The following is a 26,545-nucleotide window of genomic DNA, read 5'->3' as shown; positions in this document are numbered from 1 at the left end:
CCCCTGTCCCCTGCAGCCACCAGCTGCAAGTCCAGGCTGTTACCTGTGCTTCTGACCAACAACCTACAGCCTGGAGGTTCCCACAATTCCCTCTTGGACTTCAGGTGCTGGTTGAAATTCCAGGTTGTTAGCTGTATTTCTGACCAACTGGCCATAGATCAGAGGTTCCCATGACCCCCTTCTTGGGCTCAATTAATTTGCTTGATTAGCTCACAAAACTCAGAGAAACGTTTTACTTACTAGATCATTGGTTTATTATAAAAGGATATGACTCAGGAACAGCCAGAAGGAAGAGACGAATAGGGCAAGGTATGGGGAAGGGGTACGGAGTTTCCATGCCCTCTCCAGGTGCGTCTCTCTCAGGGCCTCTGTGTATTCATCAACCCGGGAGCTCTCTGAACCCTATCCTTTCGGGTTTTTATGGAGACTTCATTACACAGACATGACTGATTAAATCACTGGTCATTGGTGATTGATTCAACCTTCAGCCCCTTTCCTCTCCCCAGAGGTGTGGGCTGGGACTGAAAATTCTAGCCCTCTAATCACATGATTGGTTTCCCTGGCAACCAGCCCCCATTCTTAGGTGGGGTCCAGAAGTCACCTCATTAACCTAACAGGAGGCAACTTTATGGCTCTCACAGGAAATTCCAAGGGTTTTGGGAGCTCTGTGAGCTGGGACCTGTGTACAAAGACCAAATATATATGAAAAGTATATTTCGGTCATCTGAATGATCAAATATATCCTTCGTTATAAATCACAGTATTGCAACACTACTTATGCTTTAGTTCTTCTGCAATATAAAGCCAAAACAAATTTATAAATGAAATTAAACATAACTATAAACTCAATAAGAAAACTAAAAACATTAATATGTCAGATGATGTGGTTTGTTGAAACTAATCAGTAGTGTGGAGGTTAACGATAGACAGAGTGGACCCATGCTGCCTCAGGACCTGGTCTATGTTTAATCTGGGTCTGTTATTTAAAGGTAATTAACACACACAGAAAATGTCTATTGGTGTAAGCATGCTAAACAAAGTGTTATTCATCGCCTCAAGGGTTTACAAGTTTAGGAAAATCAGATCTTACACTTAATCAAACCTCTGCTAGCAGGCAACGGTAAAATGTGAGTTTAATGAGGTATCATTTAATCATTTGTTAAACTGTCTATTCACTTGAAGATAAGGTTAGCATTGTGGTGGGGTTGAAATTGCTACTAAACGGGTATCTAATCCAATTACTAATAGATCTGGGGACAGAATCATTCTGCTTTGTGTGTTTATGCCTCGGTTTCGGCTTATAAACTGGTAGGTGTTGGTTGTGTAAAGAGACAGAGCCGGCACCAGGCAGCATGAACGTGGCATTGACCTCTGGCTGAGCAGATCCCACTGCCCAATGCCGGGTGATGACTCAGCTCTCCCACCGTTTTCTCTCTTTCTAGATTTATTCTTGACTCGATCTGGCTTTCATTTGGCATTTGTACAATTGTAAGCACAAGTGAAAAGGCAGGCACTGAAATTCTATGATAGCACTTGGTTACCACTAGGATTAACAGTTTCAAATTAGAGAACTGAAGATATAAAATTTTAAAAATTCTGGAAATATGTTGTGGACCACAGGAATACATTTACACTTGGAGACACGCTGCTTTAAAACTAAATTCAGATGCCATTTTTTTCAGGAAAACTTTTCTAATCTGCCCTTTTTCTTTTAAATTTCATTAACAATTAAAAGTAACAATCAGGATGACTTCAGAGTGATGAGTGTTCATTGTACCAAAATTTATGTTAAGCAATTTATATATATTATCTCAATGAAACCTTATAATAATTGTGTAAAGTGGGAATTTTTCATATTTTCTATATGAGGTCACATGATACTAAAAGAGGGTCAATCATATAGCAAGAAAGTGGCAAGAACTGGAATTTGAACCTAGGTCTTTCTCATTGCAACACCTAACTTTTTACCACTGCTTTGTTACTCTCCTTGTGCCTCCATGATACCTTGTGAATATCTCTTTTATCGCAAGCAGGCACCACTGTTTTATAGTTATCTCCTTATATGCCTGCCTCTTCCATTAGGCGAGTGGGTCTCAAACTTTAGCATGCATCAGAATCACCTCCAGCGCTTTTTAACAATGCAGATCCCAGGCTCCACTCAAGTCTTGGTAAATAAGAAATTTTCTGTGCAATGTGCGGGGAACCTGTATTTTTTTAACAACCTCCTTCTGGTGATTCTTTTTCAGTAGTTTCTCTGATCCTGTTTTCAGTAAAACTGCATTTGACTGTGGATGCCTCAAGGATGGTTTTTTTTTTTTTTGGGTGAGGAAGATTGGCCCTGAGTTAACATCTGTACCAATTTTCCTCTATTTTATGTGGGACACCACCACAGCATGGCTTGACAAGCAGTACTAGGTCCACACCCAGGGTCTGAACCTGTGAATCCTGGGCCACTGAAGTGGAGTACGCAAACTTAACTACTACTACGTGGGCCAGCCCCAAGGACAGTGACTGTTTTTTATCCACCTTCATATCTCTAGGACTTGCTCACTAAATGTTTGTCAAATAATTCAAAGAATGAATGAAGGAGGGAACAATTGTCAATAGAGAATATGTTCTTGGGAAGAACACTTTTTTGGCCAGACCCTTGGAAAATTTAGAGATACATGTTTAAATATCATTTAATATACTTAGTCTAGACTCTCTTTCCTGGAGGCCAAGTATGGCAAGGAGCCTACAAAGGTGGCAGAAAGCACAGCTCTGTCCATAAGAAAAAAAATGAAAACTCCAGGATGTGATAGAATCAATCTTATTCCCTTTTTCTAAAACTAAAGTCAATTGAACTAGAAAGTCTTAAATGCCTTTGAGGCCCAGAAAGGGGTTAGTTTCCTAGCATTTTGTAGATGTGGCATTTTCTGCTTAATTCGTAGTTCTGAGGTCAATGTGGATTCATTCCTTTATTCGGCAAGTGTTTTTGAGTACTTATTAGTGCCTTGAATGTAATAAGGCACAATCTTTTCTCTTCCTGAGTTTACCATCAGTTAGAAAATTCAGGAAACAGTAAAGGAGCAATAGGAGTGAATGTGGGGCTAGTTGCTCAGTGTGCAAGTGGAGAGAGCACAGAAGGGTTTGCACAGTCAGGGGAGAGGGGCTGGATGCTAGAAGCTGAGTAAGAACGGGATGGAATTGGATAGGCAGGAAGCAAGGAGCAGGAAGAGCAGAGGCTTGGCAATCAGCCTGCTTATGACCGGCCGGCTCAGTTACCAGGGAGGACATGAGCCTGGGGTGGTGGGAAATTTCCACTGGGGAGCCCAGAGAAATAGCATGGAACAGATGTGTTTTATTACATTAAGGAGCACTTTGGATGTTGCGGAGTTGTGAACGCTTTCCTTTATGTTAAAGCAGGTGAAGTGTTTTAAGGAGATTCATGTGACTGCAGCATGTAAGGTAAACTGCAGGAGAGAAGGAGGTAAGTCAGGGAGACGCATTAGAAGGTGCTCTCTGTCATCCAGATGTGAAGTGATCAGGTTTGGACCAGGGTGTGGAGTGAGCAAGGACAAGACTGGAGAGGCTGTGGGAGTAACTTGTAGGACACTGACGGGATACTATTGCTGCTAGTGGTGGGGCAGAAGCACAGTGACACTCACACGCTAGCTGACATGGAGTGTGTGAGTACCTGGAAACCCATTTTCCCGCAAGAACTCTCAGTTGGAGACTAGTGACTTAAGCTTATAACCAGGATCCCAAGTCAAAAGTTCTCAGACAGCTGTTTCACCGTTTGTTGTTGGAAGAGCAAATGGCTCTGGAAGAGACTAGGACTATTTGTTGTTTCTCTTTCCTCCTCTGTCTCTCGTCACTTTCCCCACCCGGTTCTCACAGTGAGGACCTCTCCGTATTGACACTTCTGCTTGGGACTCACAAGGAAAATCTTTCTAATTAGATGAAAGTGGTGCCTCGCAAAGAACAATCCCTGGAAACCTGTGGGTTTTTAAATAGATAACAACAGAGACAGGGCAAGGGCCGGAATTCTGTGATCAAATAAGTTTGGGAAAAATTCTTAGAGAATTAAACAGGTTTCTTCATTGCGGGACTTCCTAAGGTCTTTGACTGTCCAAGAGCGGGGTAGCTTATAGTGCTCCACAAACATTTTGGACCATGGAGCTCTTTTTAAAAGAAGCATCTTGAGGGGAGAGGGTTGCATGGCATAGATTCTGAGAAATTAGAGACTAGAGAGTTTGGCTTAAAAATAAGTCTCTTGCACTAAAGGTTGGTAGTATAATGGGAAGAAACAAGAGGTTGGAATTTTGGTGAGGGTTCTACTTTTTTTTTTTTTCTTTTTTTTACAGATTGGCACCTGAGCTAACATCTATTGCCAATCTTCATCATTTTGTTTTTTTTTTTCCTTTCTTCTTCTCCCCAAAGCCCCCCCAGAACATTGTTGTATGTTCTAGTTGTAGGACCTTCTGGTTGTGCTATGTGGGATGCCGCCTCAGCATGGTTTGATGAGCAGTGCTAGGTCCGTGCCCAGGATCTGAACCTGCGAAACACTGGACTGCCAAAGCAGACCGTGGGAACTTAACCACTCAGCCACAGGGCCAGCCCCAGAGTTCTACTTCTAACTGGTCATCTGTTCATTGAACTTCCCTGGGTCTGTTTTCACAGACATTACACTAATACTAGATGAATTCTTAAGTTCTTTCAACTCCAAAAGGCTATGATCATGTGCGTATTCAGACAAGGAAAATAATCTGTGATTTTTCTATTCTGTAATAACACTGGTGGTTGAGACAGTGGTGGGGAAAGTGAGGGCAGAGAGACAGTGACAACAAGACGAATAAGATGTGGTTTGAACCCTTGAGCTGATTATATGGTTGGGCACAGTGACAGTGCTGGACTGATGTCACAGAGATAAATGAAGTTTCTAGTTTGCTCTCAGGCTTCTCTGAATCCAGCTGTGTCCTATGGTGCACATGCAACTCTCCCAGTTGCTCAGGCAATACCAATTCCCAATGGTCACTTAATCCATCTAGTCTTAGTTTTGCTACTAAGCAGTGTGAAGCCTTAGATAAATCAGTTAAGCCTCTAAGTCTGGGTTTTCCTCATCTGTGAAATAAGGGAGTTAAGATTAGATCAGGGACTCCCAATATTTTGCGTGGAGGAACCATTTTTGTTTTCCTGGATCCTACCCAGATCCTTTCTTCTCCTACCCACTCAATGCAGGTGAGCTCCAAGGTCCTGTCTTCAGTTTCCCTCTCTTCCTTCTTCCCAGATCATCTCAATTGCTTCAGCCTTCAGTTACCGCCTTTGTGTATTTGATATTCAGATATGTATCTCTCACACCAAACTCTCTCTTGAGTGCCAGACACAAATTTCTACGTCTCTGCTCAATGTGTTTACCTGTTCCTATTGTAGGGAAAGCAAATTCCTTGTGTTCAAAACCCAGCTCACCATCTTCCCTTACAAACCAATTCCTCTTCTAGTTTTCTTGGAATTCATTAATAATAATGTGGTCCTGGGCACGTGCAGGCTGGAAACTCAGGCTCTGTGACTCCTCCTTCTGCCTTGCTCTAGCCAGTCACTGGTCAACCCTCAATGCTCTCCATGCTATTCTTATACCTCCACGTTATTTCTTTTCCCTTCCTGATGTCGTTTTTCTAGGTCAGGCTGTAACTGGTCACTCTGCTCTGTCTCTCCTCTAAAGCATTCCACATCCCAGGGTAAGCCTTATAGGGCCTCTCTGAACCTGCCAGCCCTCCCTTCCAAAGCTTTTCCTGGGTCACTCCTGCTCACTCCTTGCCAGTGCCCACAGCCTCAACGATCTTCCAGCTTTATCTTCAGTTACTGAGATGTTCCTGTCCTCCAGCCACTATTTATTGATCTCCTCATTCCATAACTTGCCTATTCAAATTGTACCCTTTTCTTACACTTTCGTGTTCATTTTTTCTACCTGACAAAATTCCAGTCATATTTCCAGAGTCAGCTCAGATGATGCCTCCTTCCTCCTTCAACAGGTCTTCCTTGAGCACTCCACTGGCTAGATTTCTCCTTCTTTTAGCACGTTAGTCTTTTCTATCTTATTATCCCACCAATGCAAGTGAATAGTTATATTCATTATATCTTTTTTGAGCCCAAGGAACAGGTTTTCTTCATCTTTAGCACCAATAGCACCTGATATCTTCTGGAAGCTAGAAACTTCATTGGATAAATTAGTATTGAATTATTAATCTGGTATTGAAAATAATAATCCATAAAATGAAACAATCTACTAATCTTAATCTAATCAAATACTGATAAAATAGATAATCTACAAATCCAAAACTAAGAAAATCTGGGTTTTAGTGTCCTTCCATTCTACTTTTATGTCTAGTTTAGGGATGATTTTCTGAAGAATTTTGATTTTAGCTACAATATTGTGTTAGTGAACTAATTAGCTGAGAGCTGAGAATAATTTGTCTCTCTTATGAGACCATCTCTGTGAAGCCGGCTGGCCTTGCTAAGTCATGACAGGGCTGGTATCCTTTCCAGCTGGAGCATCAGATGACGACATGGTTGAAAACCTGGGCTTTGGAGTAAGGCAGACCTGGTTTTGAATTCTGACCCTGTCCTTGTTAGCCCTGGTACCTTGGGGGAATTTACTTAATGTCTCCAAACCTTAGTTTCCTCATCTGCAAATGGAGGTCATAATACATCTGTCCCGTAATTGTTGTAGATGCAGGTTCTACTGCTAGGAATTACTCAGAAGGATATCTCTCTGTCCTCATCCTCTCCTGGGGGGCTCCCCCAAACCTGGTGGATTTTCTCTAGGTTCTGTGGACCAACAAATGCAAACCACACTGGCCTATGTAATTTCAGAGGCAGATAGAAAGTTGAAACAGAAATGCAGGGACCGTTGGTGCCCATTTTCCTGGCCTGATGAGGAAGAAAGGAAGAAAGTAGACCTGTGCCTCTAATTTTGAATTGGACAGACGAAAAACATCTCAAGAAACTCCTTTTTGTTGGAAAAAAAATCTTCTACCATCTTCTCTGCCCCAGTCTTTTTTTTTTTTCTCCTTTATCTCCCCAAAGCCCTCCCTGTACATAGTTGTATATCTCAGTTGCAGGTCCCTCTAGTTGTGGGATGTGGGACTCCACCTCAATGTGGCCTGACGAGTGGTGCCATGTCCGCCTGTGGATCCGAACCCTGGGCCGCCACAGCGGAGCGCGCGAACTTAACCACTCGGCAGCGGAGCCGGCCCCCGCCCCAGTCTTCTACATCTCCAGACTTCCTAAAAGACTAGACCACGGGGGTCCCCTGAAAAGCCAGCTCAGTCCGGGACATACCAGTCTCATATCTTATTTCCATTCATAGAGCAATAAAGAGAAGGAGCTAAGAATTACTGAGCATTGAGCACCCACTATGTGGTAGGCACGTTTCATATGTAGTTACAATTATTCTTCTTATTAACGTTGTGAGGTAGGTGTCATTATCTCTGTTTTACAAGGAAGTAGAAGCCAAGTAACTCCCAAGATTAAACAGCTAGTAAATCTCCGAGTGAGAAAGTGAACCCAGATGGTCTGCATACATTTTAGCATTTGAAGCCTGCAATGTAATTGGACCAAATTAGCCGTATGAGGTGAAGGTTTCCTTTTGGTGAGGGGTTTTCTATGTCAGGGAAATTGTGATCTAACAGGGTTAACCTTTGCCATCTTAGTCCTACAGGCAAATAATTTGCAGAAATACAGTTTGGGGACACTTGGACCCTGATCCTCCTTTCTTCTTCCACAGTGAGGTGACACTCATGATAGCAAGTGTTTCAAGAGAGGCTGATGTTGGTAAACATTCCTGTAAAAATAGGCAGAGAGATTGTTAATATAAGTTTGTCTGGAATGGTGAGGTGAGTCCCAAGTATAAAAGGGCCGTAGTATAGCGCAAGTCTGAATATTTTCCCAAATGTGAAGACTTCAGTTGCATGCCTTGTTAGGAACCTAGAAGCCAAGGGAAAGCTGTACTAGTATAGGTGACGTCTGTTCTTGCTCTGTGTGGCCACTTTATTCCCTTTAAGTTCTGTATCCTTCCCTGAAGAAACTGGCAATTTACAGTAGCTGTTCAGCAACCCGCGTGAACACTGTGGCACTAGATAGAGTTGTAAGTCGCTACATCCATTCAGCGAAATGCAGCAGATCTGTGGGAAGGAATGACATAACTACACGTGCTAAAATGCAGCTACCCCAGCACGTACAGCCATGCACCGCATAATGACGTTTCAGCCCGTGACAGACCGCATGTACAACAGTGGTCCCATAAGATTAGGACCACATAGCCTAGGTGTGTAGTGGGCTATACCCTCTAGGTTTGTGTAAGTACACACTGTAGTGTTCGCACAACAACAAAATTGCCTTACGACCCATGTCTCAGAACATATCCCTGTTGTTAAGCGATGCATGACTCTATAACAGAAAACCCAAGGTGAAATGTGTAGTGTGCTAATACTTGATTCTTTTTAATTAAAAAAAACTATACATCCATATACTTTTATAGATGTGTAGGATGGTTCTAGAAGACTACTCAGGTATCTGCTAACTAGTTGCGTCTGAAGAATGGGAATGACAGTCTGAGGTGGAAGAGACCTAACTTTTGGTCGTGTGGAGCAGTGGTTCCAGTGTTGTCTGGAGATCCCTGAGAGTTCTTGAGACGCTTTCAGGGGACCCACAAGATCAAAACTCTTGTCCTACTAGTACCAAGATATTTTTGCTTTTTTGACTCTCATTCTCGAATGAAAGTATGGTGGAGTTTGCTGGAGGTTAGATACATGTCACGTTGCAACAAATTGAATCCAGAAGCAGATTTGAGAGTCTGTGTTTGATTAAGCCAGATATCAAAGAGGTTTTTAAAAATGTGAAACAATGTCACTCTTCTAAGTATTTTTTGAAAGTAGTTATTTTTATAAAGAAATATTATTTGTTAACATGAAACTATTGTTTCAAAGAATTAATAAATTTAAAATTCTCCATTGTAATTTCTAAATCAATAAATATCAACAGGTACTCCCCAATAAACAAAGTCTCTTTGAGGTCCTCCGGGATTTCTCAAACTCCTTCAGTGCCTGGGGTACTTGAGAGACTTCTGTTTGAGAATTGTGCACAGGAATAGCAAGTGGGAAAGAAAATGTGAATGAAGCAAAAGTTTGTAATGAAATATTGCTTTTCCCTTTTTCCCCTCCATAAAGGGAGATCTACAACTGGTCTGGAGTTCAATGCTCTAGAAAGTTCCAAGGCTCGTGGCCTGAAGCAAAGACGCTACAATAATTGAAGAGAAACAGAGCCCAGCTGTTCTTGAGGATCTCGTTCCTCAGAGAATGTTCTGCAGCCGTTGATGTAAGTAGGACCAGTCATTGAAGCTCTGTCAGCACATGAGATTGGGGGTGATGGCAGGAGGGGGAACAACCTGCTCCCCATGTCGCTCCCCTGGAGTCCCTCACTTACCCTGGCTGGTGTCACAGGGAGAGTTGAGCATGTGCGTTCTGTGTCCAAAGCTGATGTCAAATGAGAAGATCCTGTATTTGATTGTATTGGAAACCTGATGTTGAATGTCAGCTTATTTTGCACACTTCACTGATCCAGTATGGCTGCCCAGATTAGAGACCAGTCTTGGGGTGTCTTGGCTAAGGGTGTCTTCTCTGAGTGACCCAGGATGTCTAGGCCTGCCCTATCCCTGTAGGAGCCATCAGAATCTCTGGGGTTCCTGGGTCAATCTGGGTCTCTTCTAATATTGCAACTTCATTTATTAATTTTTTTATGAGTTGCCTTCTTCCGGCAATAATTTGAGATGGCTTAGAGAAAAATAATACTTAATAGGACTACGAAAACCAGGGTAATAGAACCAGAGTCCTGTAATAAGTTTTGGGAGAGCTAAATGTACACGAAAACCTAGCCCAAGGATGCTTATTGCAGATAAGTGCAACATTTAGTTCTGAGATTCAAGGCAAGAAAGGAAGCATGACACACTGCATAGCTTTCATGAGGAAACTAGGAAGCGCTTGCACACGTCAAGGTGGTCTGCTGTAGGGGAATTTTGGTCTCAAGGGGACTTCTCAGTTCATCCTTCAACAGCTCAAATCCCACCAACAAATCTAGAGCTGAAGCAATTCTGTGAGTCTGAGGCCTCCTCGGCCTGGAGCTCATGGAAGGCAGAAATTGTATCTCCTTCATGCCTGCACCTCCAGCATCTAATGCAGGGTCTGGCACGTGGAAGATGCTCAGGGAGAAGCCACTGACCTGACTTAGACTTATATCCCTCACAGCTTCTGTACAACTTGCTGAATAAATGGATGAGGGGGTAAATAATGTGGACCTGTGAGTTCTTGGGAGTGAAGGATGCGGGCAGGAGGATAAAGTAGTGTTTTCTCACATTCCCCAGGAGAATTCTTCTCACTGTCAACGTGCTCACTGGATTACACACTCCTTTCTGTTTATTATCTAGGGACCTACCCCGACCCCCAATTTTCCCCTAGCTTCTTTGTGGTGATAAAATATCTTGGATCTCCTTCTTCCCACAGATTGCCTTGAAACTAATTTCCTTTGCCTTCCTATCCTCCCTTCCTCCTCCCTTCCCTTCCTTCACTCCCTTCAATAGACTTTTGATACTGGAGATCTATGAGGTCTTAACTTGAGTCTTCATGGTGTACTTTTCAGAATGAATAATTCATTGCTACATTTAACCACTAACTAGAAGCTATTGCAGCTTTTCTCTATTACATGAGATTCCTCAAACATTATTTACCCATGAATCATTCTGCTTTACCTTTCGAAATCTATCATTCTGGTCTTTTCTTCCCCTGCCACCCAAACTTAAATGACTATTTCCAGAAATTATTATTTCAATATCCAAGGCATGTGCTATATATAGCTTTGGCTTGTGAAGCCTAAACTGGGTGTCCCTTCCTACCCCCCCACCATGGTATTATGCCTAGAACTATCCCAAGGACTTTGGTTCCCTCAGAAGAGAGTCCTTCTGGTCTCTTCTGGTTTCTTCTGGTCACCAATTTGGCTTCCTCCTTTTCTGAGAATGAGGAGACCAAGTATTTCAGTCTGTTTAGAGACTTAATGGGTCTCAGTTTCCTCTGTTTCTTATTAATAGGAAGATGAAGTAATTTAGCATCTAAACTGGAACACTTGTGAGGGAAAGGGAGAGTTATTAATACACTCTGGAACATGAGGTTTAATCTGTATATATGGTCACCTACTTTCCAAAGATCTTTCATCTTTAATGAATACTGAGAGCAAAAGGTTAACAATAACCTTTGGAGATAAATTCCCCAAATTCTGTTCAGTTGTCTGTTTCGGGCCTAGGGGACTCTGGCATAGATTTCAAAGCATAGAGTGTTCTTAATAAGTAAACAGAGAGTCTGTCCCTCTGTGAATATTAGAGCTCCCAGTGGAGATGTCAAGATTGCCGCGGAACTGGTGGCCCATGTTTGTGAGACCTGCAGTGCAGCCAGCTGTCTTTCTCTGCCTTTCCTGCCCCTTCTCCCCCTCCTCTTTCACCTCCCCACTCTGCTCCCTGATCCTTTTGGCTCTCATTCTCTTACTCTGCCTTCCACCTCCTCCTCCCTTTCGTTCCCTCCTGTTGTTCTGTTTTCTCTCCCCTTTTCCCTTTTTGTCTCCCTCCCATTCTCTGTTTCCTTCTCTCCATTTATCAGTCACACTTTCTTCCTTTCCTTCTCTCTCCCAAAATGGCTCTTTCAACATTGTTGGAGGGCAGCTCAAAACACCAATGCTGCCAACGTTAATTTCTCCTTTAAAGGAAAGGCTTGTATTTCCAACTATAACTTGGTTTTCCTTCGTGAGTGAGAAGCTATCTTTTTCCCATTGCAAGTGGTCTGTTTCTCATGAGTCTCTTTGATGAGAGGTTCTGGTTTCGTGTGTCCTGGAGAACACATTTTCTAGAGCGTGAAGACAGCATAGCCTGTGGTGTAGGAGGTGGGGGTGACAGTGGGGATGGGTGGAAGTTAGGGCTGTGACAGGAACAAACCTAGGAGATGTCTGCTTGTTACAGAATGGTTTATGGTTGAGATAAATGAGACACTCTGATCATGTTGCTGCACAAATCTTGTTGTCTGAGATTTTGAACGTTGGTTCTGCCAGGATAATTTTAGAAATGGCAAGATCAGGATCAGTGTCTAACGAATCAGAGAGCCATGGCTATTGTGGGTATGCCACTGCAGGAGAGGAGAGATCTATTAGAAACAGGAAAGAAGCCCTTCAAAAAGCAAGGAAGGTCAGGTGTGCCAAAAGTTGACTTAGACATTTCTGGATGAACAGGGCTCCAAAAGGTTCTGAAGAGCATAAGCTGAGAGCAGGCTATGGTAATATGAAAAAGATCTGTTGGACTGGAGAACACTACGCTCTTATTTGCTCACAGGATCCAAGGGCTTTGGGGGATATTTTTACTTACTAAAATAATAACATGTTTACTGAGCACCTGAGATGTGTCAGAGACTCTGGAAGTGACTTGAAGGGATACAAATATAAATATGAGATAATCCCAGCCTAAGTTGCTCATGGCTAATAGGAGAGGGAAGGAACAAAAAACTACGCTCAAGGGAGGTAAGGATGTGTCAAGATGGTGATGAATGTTTGAAGGAAGGAGAGAGCGCTTGTAGCTGGGATGGTCAGCAGACAAATGCCTTGACTGCGGAGGGGGTGGACTTGGGCCAAACCTCGGAGGCTAGGCAGGAATTCAACATATAGAGAGAAGTGTGGGTCAGTCCCTATCAGTGGAGCTGACCTAGTCAACAATGACTCAGAGTGACTAGGGAGCAAGGACCACACTGGACATGCGGGTGGAGAGGAAGGAGGAAATAGCAATCTATGAGGAGCAGAGGGTCAGGGTAGAGGAGTAGTGGAAGATAAAGCTGGAAAAGAGAGTGGCTCCCAGATCGTGGAGAGCTCTGACTGCTGGCTGGGCTGAGACATCTGGACACCATCTTAGAGATTCAGCATCTGCATGGTACATGCTCTAGGAGGGAGAGATGACTTTGCTTTCGGATTTGCTCATTTCCAATGCCCATCTTGCTGAATATGGGAGCAGTCCTGAACCAGATTTAAGGCATCATAGCAATAAGCTATCCAGGGGAAATATTTGACAGCCTAAAATATATATGCACGGGACACTTTGAGCCAGTGTTTTCTAAGGTCTCAATCTCTTGCTTTTGCTTTGATCTTCGTGGCCTAGAAGAGTCGATTTGAGGGTCAGGAACAAACTGTATTGCCCTCAGAGTAGATCTAGGGCTGCTAGCAAGAATCTTATTTCCATTGTTTCAATTTTCATTGCCTTATAATTTCTCATATTACATTAGCTATTTTTAGCCTGAGATTGTAGGCTGCAGGAATGATGTTAAGTGTTGCTGGCTGGCGATGTTCACTGAATTTCCTCCCCAGCTTGAACCTGCTCAAAGTTCCTGCTTCCTGGGGCATGGAGCTCCTTTTATGATGAATGAGAGGGGTTGGGGTCTCCCTTCTAGACATTCATAGCATTGTCAGGATTTCTTACTGATGTCTCATTGTCTTATAGGAGACATTTATACAACCTCTTGTATTGGTTAATTTTTTATTGTGCATGAGCTTTTGCCCCCTCAAAAGATTGTGAGACCCTCTTAGTCAAGGTCTGAGTCTCTGGCAGCTATTTTTGCTTTTGCATAACCTTTACAATGCATAATATTACATGCGTGTTGTTCTGTTTGAGGGTAGAGGAACTGAGTAGGCGGTGGTGGGCTGCTGGAACCCGCCTGCTCCAAGGTTCCACTCCAGTATTGGGTTTTGTAGAGGAGGGTCTAAAACAGATCTTTGCTAATTGAAGTATCATCCACTGATCAGCATGAGTATCACCCAGGAGCTGATGGAAAATACAAAATCTCAGGCCTCAGACCTCAGAATCTGTAATTTGATTAGCGTTTGAGACATATTGGTCTGTAGATGTACTATCTTAAAATAACCTGGTAATTATGTTAAGTGCAGATTCTGGTGTTACTTGAGCTAATTTATTTGAGGAAATAATTCAAGGTATTAATTCAAGGTTACTTAGGTAATGGTAGAACAATACGCCTGAAAGTTTTCTTGCGCCAAAGCAGAAACTTCCTTCCTAAGGGTGTCATTGAACATCATTCCTTCCTGAAACTGACACTCCTGCACACAACAAATGATTTATGTCAGAGCTTGGCAAATTATGTCATGTGCTCCAAATCCAGGCTGCTGCCTGTTTTTATAAATAAAGTTTTATTAGAACACAGCTATGCTCATTTACTTGCACATTGTCTTTGGCTTCTTTTGTGCTACATGGGCCAACTTGAATAGTTGCGACTGAGACCTTATGGCCTGCAAAGCCTAAAATATTTACTATCTGAGCCTTTACAGAAAAAAGTTTCCTGATCCCTGACTTATGAGATGAACCTAAATATTTCCTTGAGGTAAAAGAAATAGCTACGATCTTTTGTCTCAGCGAAAAAATTTGCAAGCCCATCTTAATCTATCATACAGAAGCTGAATCATAAATCATAATTCCCAAGCAGGCAATGAAGGGTTTTCAGCCCCAAATTGGTCCAGATAACGGTACCAAAGAGTCTGTGACTTTTCCAAGGCCCATTTCATACCTCCCTCCTTAAAGAAATGATCATAATTTTATTGAGCTGACTCCTTCCTCCACAAGTTGATTCTATTAATTGTTCAAAAGAAGTTTGACTTTCCTCAAGAATTGTAAAGGGCCAAGAGGAAATTCCAAGTAGAAATTCTGAGTAGACACATCCAGGACCAAGGGATAAAAACAGCCTTGTACGGGTTGCGTGGAAACCATGTTTTACTCCTGAAACGGTAGCCTCAGCCAGCCCACCCCTGGGCTGTTCACTGGGCAGCCAGACTCAGAGGGTGTGGGCTTGGAGTCCCTTTTTGAATTCCTGGGGAGAATCCCACCACCTGTCTCTTATTTGAGGTTTTCGAATTGTGAAATGATGGCACACGCAAGCTCCAAGCTTGCTGCATGTGTATGCCAAGTGTACGGAGATGGAAGGCAGCGACTCAGGCCGAGGAGCAGGAAGTGCAGAAGGGGGGCTGCTGGCAGAGAGGCATCTGCTCCATAAACACAGTGGGGCGGAAGGTAGTGGGAGGAGAGAGGCGGCTCATGTAATCGCTGGAGGATGTGGGCGCGTTGCTCTGATCTTCAAGTCTTGGAGATCCGGGCTCTCCTCCTTCCAGAACCAAATTTCAGAGGAGGTGGGTGTAGGAGAATTAGGATCTTTTTTCCTTATCCCGAGTTATTTGGAGCTGAAGGGGTTTCACGTGGGAATCTAGCAGAATCTTTGCTGTAACTCTAGGAGCTTTAGTCTCAGTTTCTTTTCCCTCTGTCTCCAGAACCCTGGACACTAAAAGGGTTTCTTGAGGAGGTGGAGTAGACAAAAGTGGGGGTCCTCCCCTCAATTCTAGACTCTATCTTATCTCCAATCAATTCTGAGAGACTGTAGGAATGAATTAGGGCCCCATATTTTGAGAACCACCTGCCCTGCTGCCAGGGAGATGCTCCTAGAATTCCCTAAGGTGCATTAGCTGGTTAACTCAGCTGGTCAGAATATAGGGGCTTTAAAGCCAAAGTTATTGTTTGGGCTGACATTTCAGCCATTCTCTCCATTGGAAGAAGTATCATTCATTCATTCATTCATTCATTTCCATTCAATGAGGATCCATTGATAAACCTACCGTGTAATAGGATGGTGGGAAAAACATGAATTTGAGAGTCAGACAAACCTGAGTTGAAATTCTAGTTTCCTCATCTATGAGCTAACTACTCCTCTTTCAAGCTCCAGTTCAGTTGACATGTTTCTTCCCTCCTCATCCCACCTTCCCTGAACCTCTCTGCTTTTGCTGAAACGTCTGCATAGTCTGTCCCCATACCATGTTATGTGGAAATTATCCATTTCAGTGTGTGTCTCTCTCCCTAGATTGTAAAGTCTTTGATGGCAGAAATCTTTGTTTAATACTATTTTACCCTGAGTGTGTGACACACATTAGAAATTAAACATATGTCTGTTGTGCTGAAAGGAACTGGTTGTGTGACTTAACTTCCCTAAAGTGTGGTTTTCTCATCTATAAAATGAAGGTGATAAAAACATACCTTGTGGGGCTGACCTGGTGGCGCAGCAGTTAAGTTTGCACCTTCTGCTTTGGCGGCCCAGGGTTCCCCGGTTCAGATCCTGGGTGTGGACCTACGTACCATTTGTCAAGCCATACTGTGGCAGGCATCCCACCTATAAAGTAGAGGAAGATGGGCACGGAGGTTAGCTCAGAGCCAATCTTCCTCAGCAGAAAAGAGGAGAATTGGCAGCAGAAGTTAGCTCAGGGCTAATCTTCCTCAAAAAAAAAAAAACCCCAAAACAAAAACACATACCTTGTGATGTTGTGGTGAGGGTCAAATCAGATAATGTTTGGAAGAGTATTCTGTAAATGTACAGTGCTCACACATATGATGGTTGTTCTAATATCTGGATTGATTGGGATTTGGTAGAAGACAAGTACAAGAGAATCATAAAAATATGTGGAGGTGTCTTAGTCTACTTTTCCTAAACCAGATGATCGAATGGGGGTGGATTGGAAGACTTACGCTTGTGAGGCCCAGCTTGGGTGTACGAGCTGACGCTGGACGCAAGGCTCTATGTTCCCCCACTAGATTGTATGCTCATGACAGTGGGACACGTCATTTATTTCTCTACTTCTGTATTTATTGTGTTCCCTTATGTTCCTAAGCACAGCTGAAAAAGTGAATCAGTAGATAATTGGATTCTGATGGACACTACAAGGCCCTCTCCTGCCCCCCAAATCTCCCCATATTCCTGGCTTGATTCTGTCTTGTCTTGAGAACCTAGAGAGTGGAACCATTATACAGAAAACACAGATTTTGGGAGAAGAGAGTAAGTTCAGTTTGAAACATGTTGACTGTGAGGTCTGACCGTCAAACATGCAGGACTGGAGGAGTGGAAGGAGCTGGGAGCCGGAGCCTTGTTATTTAACTTTTCACGTGTCTTTTTTACCTCCTAGAACTAGACATAGAGCTCGTGGTACAGTGTCTACAGCCCTAATGCTCACTGTTAAAAAGCACATAGTAAATATTTATTGACCCATTGCAGAATATCGGCCCTTGCTTCCCATGTAGCTAACAAAGATCTGCTGCAGATGTTTGAGCAAAGTTAGAAGATGCTGGGGATTTTGTCCCGGGAAGACCTGATCTTGCTGCAGTGTGTAAGAAAGATCAGAAGGGAGGGGAGGCGGGAGTGGGAAGACTTGTTAGAAGCCCTAGCAAAAGAGCAGGTGGGCAGTGAAGGAGTCAGAAGCAGAGCGAGGCCGGGAGGAAGAGGGAACGGACTTGGACTATACAAGAGTTTGATGACTCGGCTTTCTCCATAGCATCAGCCCTAGCAAAGTCTCCTTGCTTTGGGAGGAACGATGTTCAGTCTTGTGTGACTTTGGAACGAAAGCCAGTAATTGCATCCAAAGGGAGATAATGAGAAACACACAGGCCATGAAGATCAGGAAAGTACCATTAATCTTTTTGTTGCAAAACTTTGCTTTCCAAAGCCCTGGGCAAGGGTGCAGAAGCCTTAGTGTGTGAACTTGGGCCCTTTACTAGGAACTAGAAGGTGGAATCCCCCTTAATAAGTCACAGAACCAGTAATGATGAATCCAAGAATCTGAGAGGCTAAGAGAGGACGGGGTGGGGTAGGTTGTGAGGAAAGGGAGGGGAACATAGCACTGATCAGAACACACGAGAAAGGAACAAAGCAAAAAGTGGTCAAGGGTGAGTAGACATTAAATTTCATGTAATTCATGTTTTTGGTATTTTTCCCCTCACAATCTAATTTTATGGAGAATATTCTGTTCTTCAAATACAAAATATTTTTGTAATTAAAGAAAAGCCATTAAAAAGGAGAAACTACTTTCACTCAATAAACATTTTAGTAACTCTCTCTCTATAATAAATCCCCAAGAATTGTAAATCAATTCAACAAGATATATGAATGACCTTAAAAAAATGTCAATACTGGGGCTGGCTCCATGGCCGAGTGGTTAGGTTCACGCGCTCCGGTGCGGCGGCCCAGGGTTCGGATGCTGCGCGTGGACATGGCACTGCTTGTCAGGCCACGTTGAGATGGTGTCCCACATCCCACAGCTAGAGGGACCTGCAACTAAGATATACAACTGTGTACAGGGGGGTTTGGGGAGATAAAGCAGAAAAAAAATATGAAAAAAAATGTCCATACTATTTGATGTAGGAATTTCACTTTTATGACTCTAGTCTGAGGAAATATCTTGAAAGGGACAAAATTTATACAAAAATATGTAGCATTAGGTGAAAAAAATAATCTAGCACCTGAAACTAACATAATATCGCATATCAACTTTACTTCAATGAAAAAAAAGATAATTAAACAAAAGAATCTAAATGGCCAACACTGAGGATATAGTTTAAGTACATAGATAGGTTATAAGCCTTTGAAATGATGGTTTTGAGAATTTTAGATAACACAGGAAGGTATTTATGGTTTTATATTAAGTGAAGTTAGAAGTCACAAAGTTATATAAAGGTATGAAATCGTTATGTAAAAATGCACAGAGAAAAACAAATGAAAATATGCCAAAATGTTTACCATGCTTGATTTTAGGTGAGTAGAATATGGGAATATTTGTGGTTCTTCATACAGCTGGAAGTTCATAGATGAGCATGCATTGCTTTTGTGTCAGAAAGATAAATAAAAGTATGTATTTTTTTAAAAGGGAAGATATTATAGAGGAATATTTGTTGTTTTCAGAGAGAATGTATGGAAATCTAGGTAAGCTCTTTCCTTCCCTGGGATTCTGAGCTTTTTTTACTCTCAAGAAGATATTTCCTTGCTCCTGGTTAAATTATCTTCACATGTGAATCTATTCCTGGGGCACAAAAAATAGCAAGTTTGCTATTTGAGCTGTGATCCAACACATGTAGTAGTCTGTTACCTTCATGGAGAAAAGTTCCAAACCCCTTGGTCTGCTCTGCAAGATCTTTCAGAATCAAATCCCAACTGGTCTTTCCAACTTCGCTTCCCATCAATTCCCCACATGTATTTTCTACTCAAATCAAAACTCCCCTTAGACTTGCTATTTCTTGTACATGTCCCCAACTTCCCATTTCTGAATCTCTACCTGTTCCTAGACACAGCAGGTTCACAGATTGTGTGTTAAACACAGTCAAGCAGACCAGACCAGGTTCAACATGACCAGGTTGATACTACTGTGTGGTCTTTGCAAGTTATTCCCCTCTCGGGATCTCAGATGGCACACCTGTGGTACAAGGAGGGTAATAGATGGTTGCCAAGGTTCCTTGCAGCTCTAAAGCTTGGCGAGCCCCTTTCTCTCACTGTCCTAAGTATGCTCATTCATCTGTCTGTACTTTGTCTCAAGTTGTGACCGCTGCCGTACGTGCCTCTCCCCTCCTCTCCACCTGTCAAATTCTCCACATCCTAGCTCATGTTCCTTTTCCTTCCTGATGTATCCCCAGCAGTTCCAAGTAACAGTGACACTGTGTATCCATCCTTTGGTCACTCATAGGTACTGCCTCTTAATCAAAACCATGCTGCATGCCAAGGATGTAAGAGAGACTCTAATTTGAATAAAAATTCAACTCCATGCACAAAAGCCAAATTAAGTTAACTTCAGAGGTGAAAGTGTACACTTCTCTAAATCCTTTGTTTATGGTCCAACAGTGTCCAACCTGTGGTTCCCAAATACATAAGGGGAGAGGGGGGTATAGACTATTTACAATATTCCCAAAATTCCTCAGAAAAATCACACATAGGCCCACAGTAAATCTGTGTTTCTTTACTTTGTCAGAGGAATTTTTTCTTTCTTCGCCAGCATATGAATGTGAACTTTACAGGATCCGTCAGAGTAGTTGCCTTTCTACCAACTGTCCGCTCAACCCTCAGTTCATGTATAACTCTTACTGTGACCAGAGTCCTTCTCTACATTCAAATTTCTACAAATACATTGGTCACCTCCTTTGTCACCACTACCCATATTTCCATGTTGGACAAAATAATGAATGAAGTTGGTTGGGAAAACTGAGGATGTGCCAAAATGTCAAGAGCACCTTTGCCATGTTCCAGCACACTTCGAGAGTAGCCAGGGCAGGTGGACAGTTCCCAACTGTTTACTCTCTCTCTGCCTATAGAGCATTCTTTTCCCTTCTGTTTCTTATTAATAGCACAAGAGACTGTGAACTGCTTAAGGAAGAAATCTTGCCTTGTTCATCTTTGCAACTTTTTCTGGAACCAAATACAGCGCTAAACACAGGGCAGGCATTAGTAACTATTAATGGGACAAGCGAATGAACAAATGAAGGACAGGCATACTCTGATCACAACAGGAACAGTGTGAACTACGGGAGGAGTACGGGTTATAGTCAGAGTGGGTGGTAGGTCATGGCTCTGACTTACTGGTTATGTAACCTTGGGCAAGCCCCTTTATCACTGTGGGATTAGTTCCCCCAGCGGTTGAAAAAGTGTGTGTGTGTGTGTGTGTGTGTGTGAGGCAGTTAGTGATTGAAAATGTTTAGCTTAAGGAGAGTGTGTGCAAAATCACGTGGCACATGGTGGCAGCCAAGGAGTAGGCATTTATGGAACACTCTTCTTCCTTAAACTTTTAAAAATTAATAAACCCCCAAATCACTAAGTAAACAAAACCCATAATCCCATCATTGAAGAATGATATAAAATAGAAAGTAAAATTTCCCTTCCCAGCTCTCTCTTTAAATTCCCCAGAGATAACTACTTTCCTTAACATTTAAGATTTGATGCTTCTTCTTCCTGATATTTTTCCAAAGTTGCACAGGCATATCTATATGCACACAGACTCACATTTTCAAAATGGAAATATTCATATCTATTTGTCAATTATCTATCATCATCATCTCTAAGTCAATTATTTTTTGAACGCTAGCAGAATTATTCAGTTTGAATAGACCATAATTTACGCGCAGCCCCCTGTTCCAGTGTTTTGTGATTACGAACAATACTGCAATGAACTTCCTTGTACATACATATTTGTAAGCTTTTGTGTACACTTACTTTAGCAACGAGACACTCAAGCATTTACTATTCTCTTGACTCATAAACACTACAAGAAGTTACTCCGTTTCACAGATGAAGAAACAGAGGGTGAAATAGAACCAGCAACTTGCCAGAGATGGAGCAAGCCGGAAGTAACAGAGCCAGCATTTCCCAATTGCCTTGACTTCTAGTCCAGAGCTCCTCTTATCACACTAGTCCAGTGTGATAAAGCCTTCAAATAAAGCACGAGTCAAGAGGGAACAGGCACACCCAGGCAGAGAAGAGGGCATCAGTCAGCAGGCAGCTGCATTAAATTGCATTTAACACACACATACACACACAAAAGTGCAAAAAACTCAAAGCCAAACACATTTAAAAGATATCATTTGGAAGAAATACACTAGTAGCGAGTGAGGGACCAGCATGAGGTGAATTGTTCTTATTATATAGCTACCACTTCTTTTGCAATATTCTCAATATGATATCCAAGTAGTAAGGATGGCTTAGGTTGCATAAATGTGGCAGGGGAATTACAAAGGACACCCCAACAGTCCCAACAATGACAGTGCCCCCCGCAATTCCCACCCTGGGGAAATGTCTAGAAAGGGCCGGTAGGTATCTGATTAGGATTGGCTTTCATTGTTCTTCCTCAAATATCTGCAGCAAATATCAGCTATGTTATTAAAATTCACAGAGGCAATCAATTGTTGGAGTCACTGGAGACCAAGAATTACTTCACAGGCATCAAGAACGTTGGAGAGAGCCTGGCAGGAAGAACAAGTCAGCCTGGGAAAATGCAAACTAATGAATGTAGTGGGAAAAGCCTTGTGGGAACAGAGCTGGACCTGGGGTGAGAGAGTGAGGCATTCACCTTTGGTAAAAAACTTTAGAGGGGCACCAAAAACTCTATGATCAAGATAAACTATATTTTAATGTAATATTAAAATAATCAAATTGGCAGTCTACAACCTATGGTCTGGCCGGCTGTTTGTAAATTAAGTTTTATTGGAAAGCCACTGAAAGTGGAGGTGCAGCAGCAGGGGAGCTCCAAGCTAATTCTTTGACGTGTAAAAATCCTGGTTAAGCATGTGAATGTTAGATATATCAGACTTCAACTTGTGATTTATGGAAAAAATACTTTTGAAGAAAAGGAATGAAATAGATTTAACTGTTTCTATTAGTTTCCTAGGGCCGCCTTAAACAAAATACCATAAACTGAGTGGCTTAAGACAACAGAAATTGATTGTCTCGTAGTTCTGGAGGCCAGAAGTCCAAAATCAAGGTGTCAGCAGGGCCAGGCTCCTTCTGAAGGCTCTAAGGAAGCATCCTTCCTTGCCTCTTCTAGCATCTGGTGGCTCCTGCAGTCTCTCCAAACCCTGACTCCAGAGTCGCAGAGCCTTCTTCCATGTGTGTGTGTCTCTGTCTCTGTGTGAATTTCCCTCCCTTTTCTCTTATAAAGATACCACTCGTTGGATGATGCTCTAATCTAGTATGACCTCATCTTAACTTGATAACATCAATGAAGACTCTATTTCCAAATAAGGTCACATTCAGGTACCAGAGGTTAGGACTTCACCATATCTTCCTGGGGGAACACAGTTCAACCCACGACACTGATTAAACAGGGTATTTAACTTCTATGCAGCAGAAACATCTCATCTGTTTGCAGGAATCTGGCAGCAGAGTCAGGGGCCAACCATTGCCATGATTTAAGTACCTAAAGAAATATTCAAGGAAATACAGTTTAGTTTCTATGTTATAACCTCTGTTAATGGACATGTTGACAAATAGGCGCAGGATTTTTAAGGGTGGTCCTGATTTCAAATATTCAAATAATAGTGACTGGAAGATATTTTGGCTAAATTTCATATTTCTTTTGTTGACATTTTATTCTTCTCAGTAAAAGCAATTTACTACTGTATTATTACTACCATAATTGAACGTGATACTTTTAGAGACGTTTCACATAAATTCACAAACTAGGGGGAAAAATGTCCTTTGTCAGACCATTTGTCAGGCATCCTGGCATCCTGACTTTTAGTTGATGAAATATGGCTGTTATGCCTCTGAGGGCTGCTCAGGGCGGTGGTACAATGGGGATTCCTGGATACCATTTGAATTTTAAGTGAGTTGAGATAGAGATGGGAACCAAGTCTGTTTTCTCCCATTTTTCAGATACATTGCAGCCAAGTTCTAAAACATGAATGTATTGTAGTCTTTTAGTAAACACTGTTTATAAACACGCTTACTTAAAAATGTAGGTACAGGGGGCTGGCCCCATAGCCGAGTGGTTAAGTTCGCACGCTCTGCTTCGGTGGCCCAGGGTTCGGATCCTGGGCGTGGACATGGCACCGCTCATCAGGCCATGCTGAGGTGGCGTCCCACATGCCACAACTAGAAGGACCAACAACTAAAACATACAACTATGTATTGGGGTGATTTGGGGAGAAAAAGCAGAAAAAAAAGAAGATTGGCAACGGTTGTTAGCTCAGGTGCCAATCTTTAAAAAAAACAAAAACTTTAAGTAAATGGAAAAAAACTGTAGGTACAAATAGTTTAAGTGTAGGTACAATTAGATCAGCAATAATAATATATTAGTTATTTTAATTATTATATCACTAATCCATAATTACTATATAATCAATAAATGTATCATTATTAAGTTAATTCAACAAGAGCTAATATTTACTGAGGGCTTATTTTGTGCCAGGTATAGCATTGACCCCTTTATGTGCATTATGTTTTTACTAATGTAATCATTCTTTCTTAAGGATGATATTCTGTTTACTTGGGCTTGAAATGCCCTACATATTTTTTCTGCTTTTGGTCAGAGGTCACCAGCCCATTTAAAGACGTTTGCTTCTTTCTGTCCATGGGTTGTTTTCTGCATGAGGACGTGAACGTGAGCAAGTAGGAAGCATGGCCAGCAGGGGCAGCTGGCACCTAGTGAGAGGGTCCTGCTTTAACAAAGAGGGAGAAACCAGTTGTCAGGAACATTACGATTGTTGATACATACATTAAATTGCTAACACATTTGTTAAGAGCTTGAAAATAGTTTGTTTTCTCAAAAAGCCTAAAGTTCTCCCTGCCATCTTATTTATATAAATGATTTGCTTTGTAAACATTTTTATAGTAGAAAGGTAAAATTGAATTTATTTTAGTTTAATTCAATTTATCCCTTATTATAAACTAAAACTGAGTAGAAACTAAATAAATGAACCAGATAATTTTACAAACGTGTCTAAAAAACAAAATTTTAGAATTTGAATTGAGCAGCTAAAGGAACATGTGGATTTTCCATTCCTGATAAAAATTTAAATTTGTTTAAATACCCAACATTTGTCTAATTACTTTGAGTATGAACTTGTCTAGAGGAAAAGAATGGACTAGAGTAAGAATTCTTAAGTCTGAGGTTCATGAAATAGGTTGGAGAATAGAATTTGGTGGGGGGGGGGAGGGAGGGTCTAAAACCTTGGATGGAAAAAAATTATGTGTTTATTTTTCTACACCCTAACAAAAATTTAGCATTTCCTCCAATTAGTAGAAATCAAAGGTATTTTTATATCACATTATAATTGTAGGAGCTATCTCAGAATATTGTGTATAGTCATTGCCACTTTGAACCCATAGTAGTATTATACCCCTGACAAGATCTTGTTATTTAATGGATTATAAGGTGCAAATATATTTACTGTACCATACATATTTTTAAACATTTTGATAACCATATTTCAATATCATGGGTTTTTGTTATAATCCCATGTTCTTTATTTTATGCATTTAGCAACATTATTCCTAGAAAAAGTTCAGAAGCTTCATCAGACTACAAAAATGTGTCCATGGCACAAAAAAAGCTAAGAACTTCCAGACTGGAGGAACCCTGTTGAGTCCTTCTCAGTCTTTGATTCTATCTGTGAGCGCATGAGGGCGTGGGTGTGATGCTGTGTTAGGAATGTGTGTATGACAGCAGGGCGTGACCTTATAAACAAATGGCTGATGGGTCAAGAGGGATGAAGTGAAATAGATGTAAATTTTTCCATTGCATGACTCCTTACTGACACTTTGCTGGCCACCTTCCCTAAGGGTAGCGTGCAGACATCAGAATGTACATGCACTTGGAGCCAGAGGGGACAGCATCTGATCTCCACTTTGCTGCTTTCTGAATCTGTGGCCTTATCTTGACAGTCAACCCCTCTGTGTCTCATTGGTAAGGTGAGATGAATGGAATTTCTCCTCTTGTCCCATGTGACTGATGTCTAGTGGTGATGAAGTGAGAGAGAGAATGGAAATCTCCCATAATCTCTGATGTGCTTTACAAGCCTAAGAGAATCCTGTTGGCAGAAAGGTGTTCTGGACACTGATCTAGTTTGACCCTGCCACCCAGCACTTTGAGACAGGCAGAAGGAAGAGGGGGCAACAATGCCTGGAAGCTCTTTGGCCTGGGATGGCTGAGAGCAGAGGTAATTTAGTGGGAGTGGGCGAGGAGCTTGTGGTAGGCTGGATGACGGCCCCCCAAAGATGTCCATGTCCTAACCCCTGGAACCTGGGAATATGTTACTTTCCCTGGTAAAAGGGACTCTGCAGATGTGATTAAGGTTAAGGACCTTGAGATGGAGAGATTATTCTGGATTATCTAGGTGGGCCTGATATAATCACAAGGGTCCTTAAAAGAGGGCATCAAGAGGATCAGAGTCAGAGAGAGAAAATGTAAGGATGGAAGCAGAGGTTAGAGAGGAGAGAAGATGCTATGCTGGTGACCATGGCTAAGGAGTGTCAGCAGCCGCTAGAACCTAGAAAAGGCAAGAGAATAGATTATCTCCTGGAGACTACAGAAAGAAAAAAGCCCTGCCAACACCTTAATTTTAGGACTTCCAACCTCTAGATAATAAATTCATTTTGTTCTAAGCCACAAAGTTTCTGATAATTTGGTACAGCAGCAATAGAAAAATAATACAGGGCCACCAAGTGTCCCCATGTAGCAGAGTGCTACTGGCCTGTGCAGGGACCTTCTTGCCACACTGCTGGTACTACCTCAAAGTTTGTAACAGTGGTAGTTTAATGCTTGTCTCTTGTTTACCCCTGTTGGTTTAGCCTGGTGTAGATAAACACTGAGTTACTATGATAGCAAAAAAAGAGTATCTCTCTGATTTCATCTGCGTCCTTAATTAGTGAACCTCCAGTTCTTTCTCTTTTAGGTCCTGAAGATCCCTTCCAACAGCTCCAGGGGTTCTTGGGGGGATGTCTCTCATGTGACTCAGGAGCACTGTCCTCTTGTCCACCCTGAGGCAGCTCTATTTTTCTCCTCTTCTTCCCTGGCTCCAGCTCTGCCATGTGCTGCTGCCTGCCACTGAGGTCTCTGATGCCAGCCCAGTGGGGAAGGTGCCTACTGTACCCACCACCACCACCACCACTGTCTCTATGGTGGCTACACCTCCCACCCCCAC

The 26,545-nt window shown here is 42.2% G+C and overlaps 1 protein-coding gene across 4 annotated transcripts in view; it reads left to right on the top strand.

Annotated features, from left to right (window-relative positions):
- Positions 1–26,545, top strand: part of DDR2 (discoidin domain receptor tyrosine kinase 2) — a 152,836-nt gene that overhangs the window by 12,913 nt on the left and 113,378 nt on the right. For 3 of the 4 annotated variants that reach the window (XM_070608196.1, XM_070608193.1, XM_070608197.1), the window contains one exon: positions 9,207–9,354. The gene's annotated coding sequence lies outside the window, so the exon portion shown is untranslated. Of the gene's footprint in view, positions 1–9,206; positions 9,355–26,545 lie in introns of those variants that run through there. The other variant, XM_070608195.1, reaches the window with a different exon arrangement.

Source organism: Equus przewalskii, unplaced genomic scaffold (genome assembly GCF_037783145.1).
Source record: "Equus przewalskii isolate Varuska unplaced genomic scaffold, EquPr2 ChrUn-5, whole genome shotgun sequence".
Classification (NCBI taxonomy): Eukaryota; Metazoa; Chordata; class Mammalia; order Perissodactyla; family Equidae; genus Equus; species Equus przewalskii.
The sequence above is the reverse complement of the archived record's forward strand: the minus strand, read 5'-3'. Positions and strand labels throughout refer to the sequence as shown.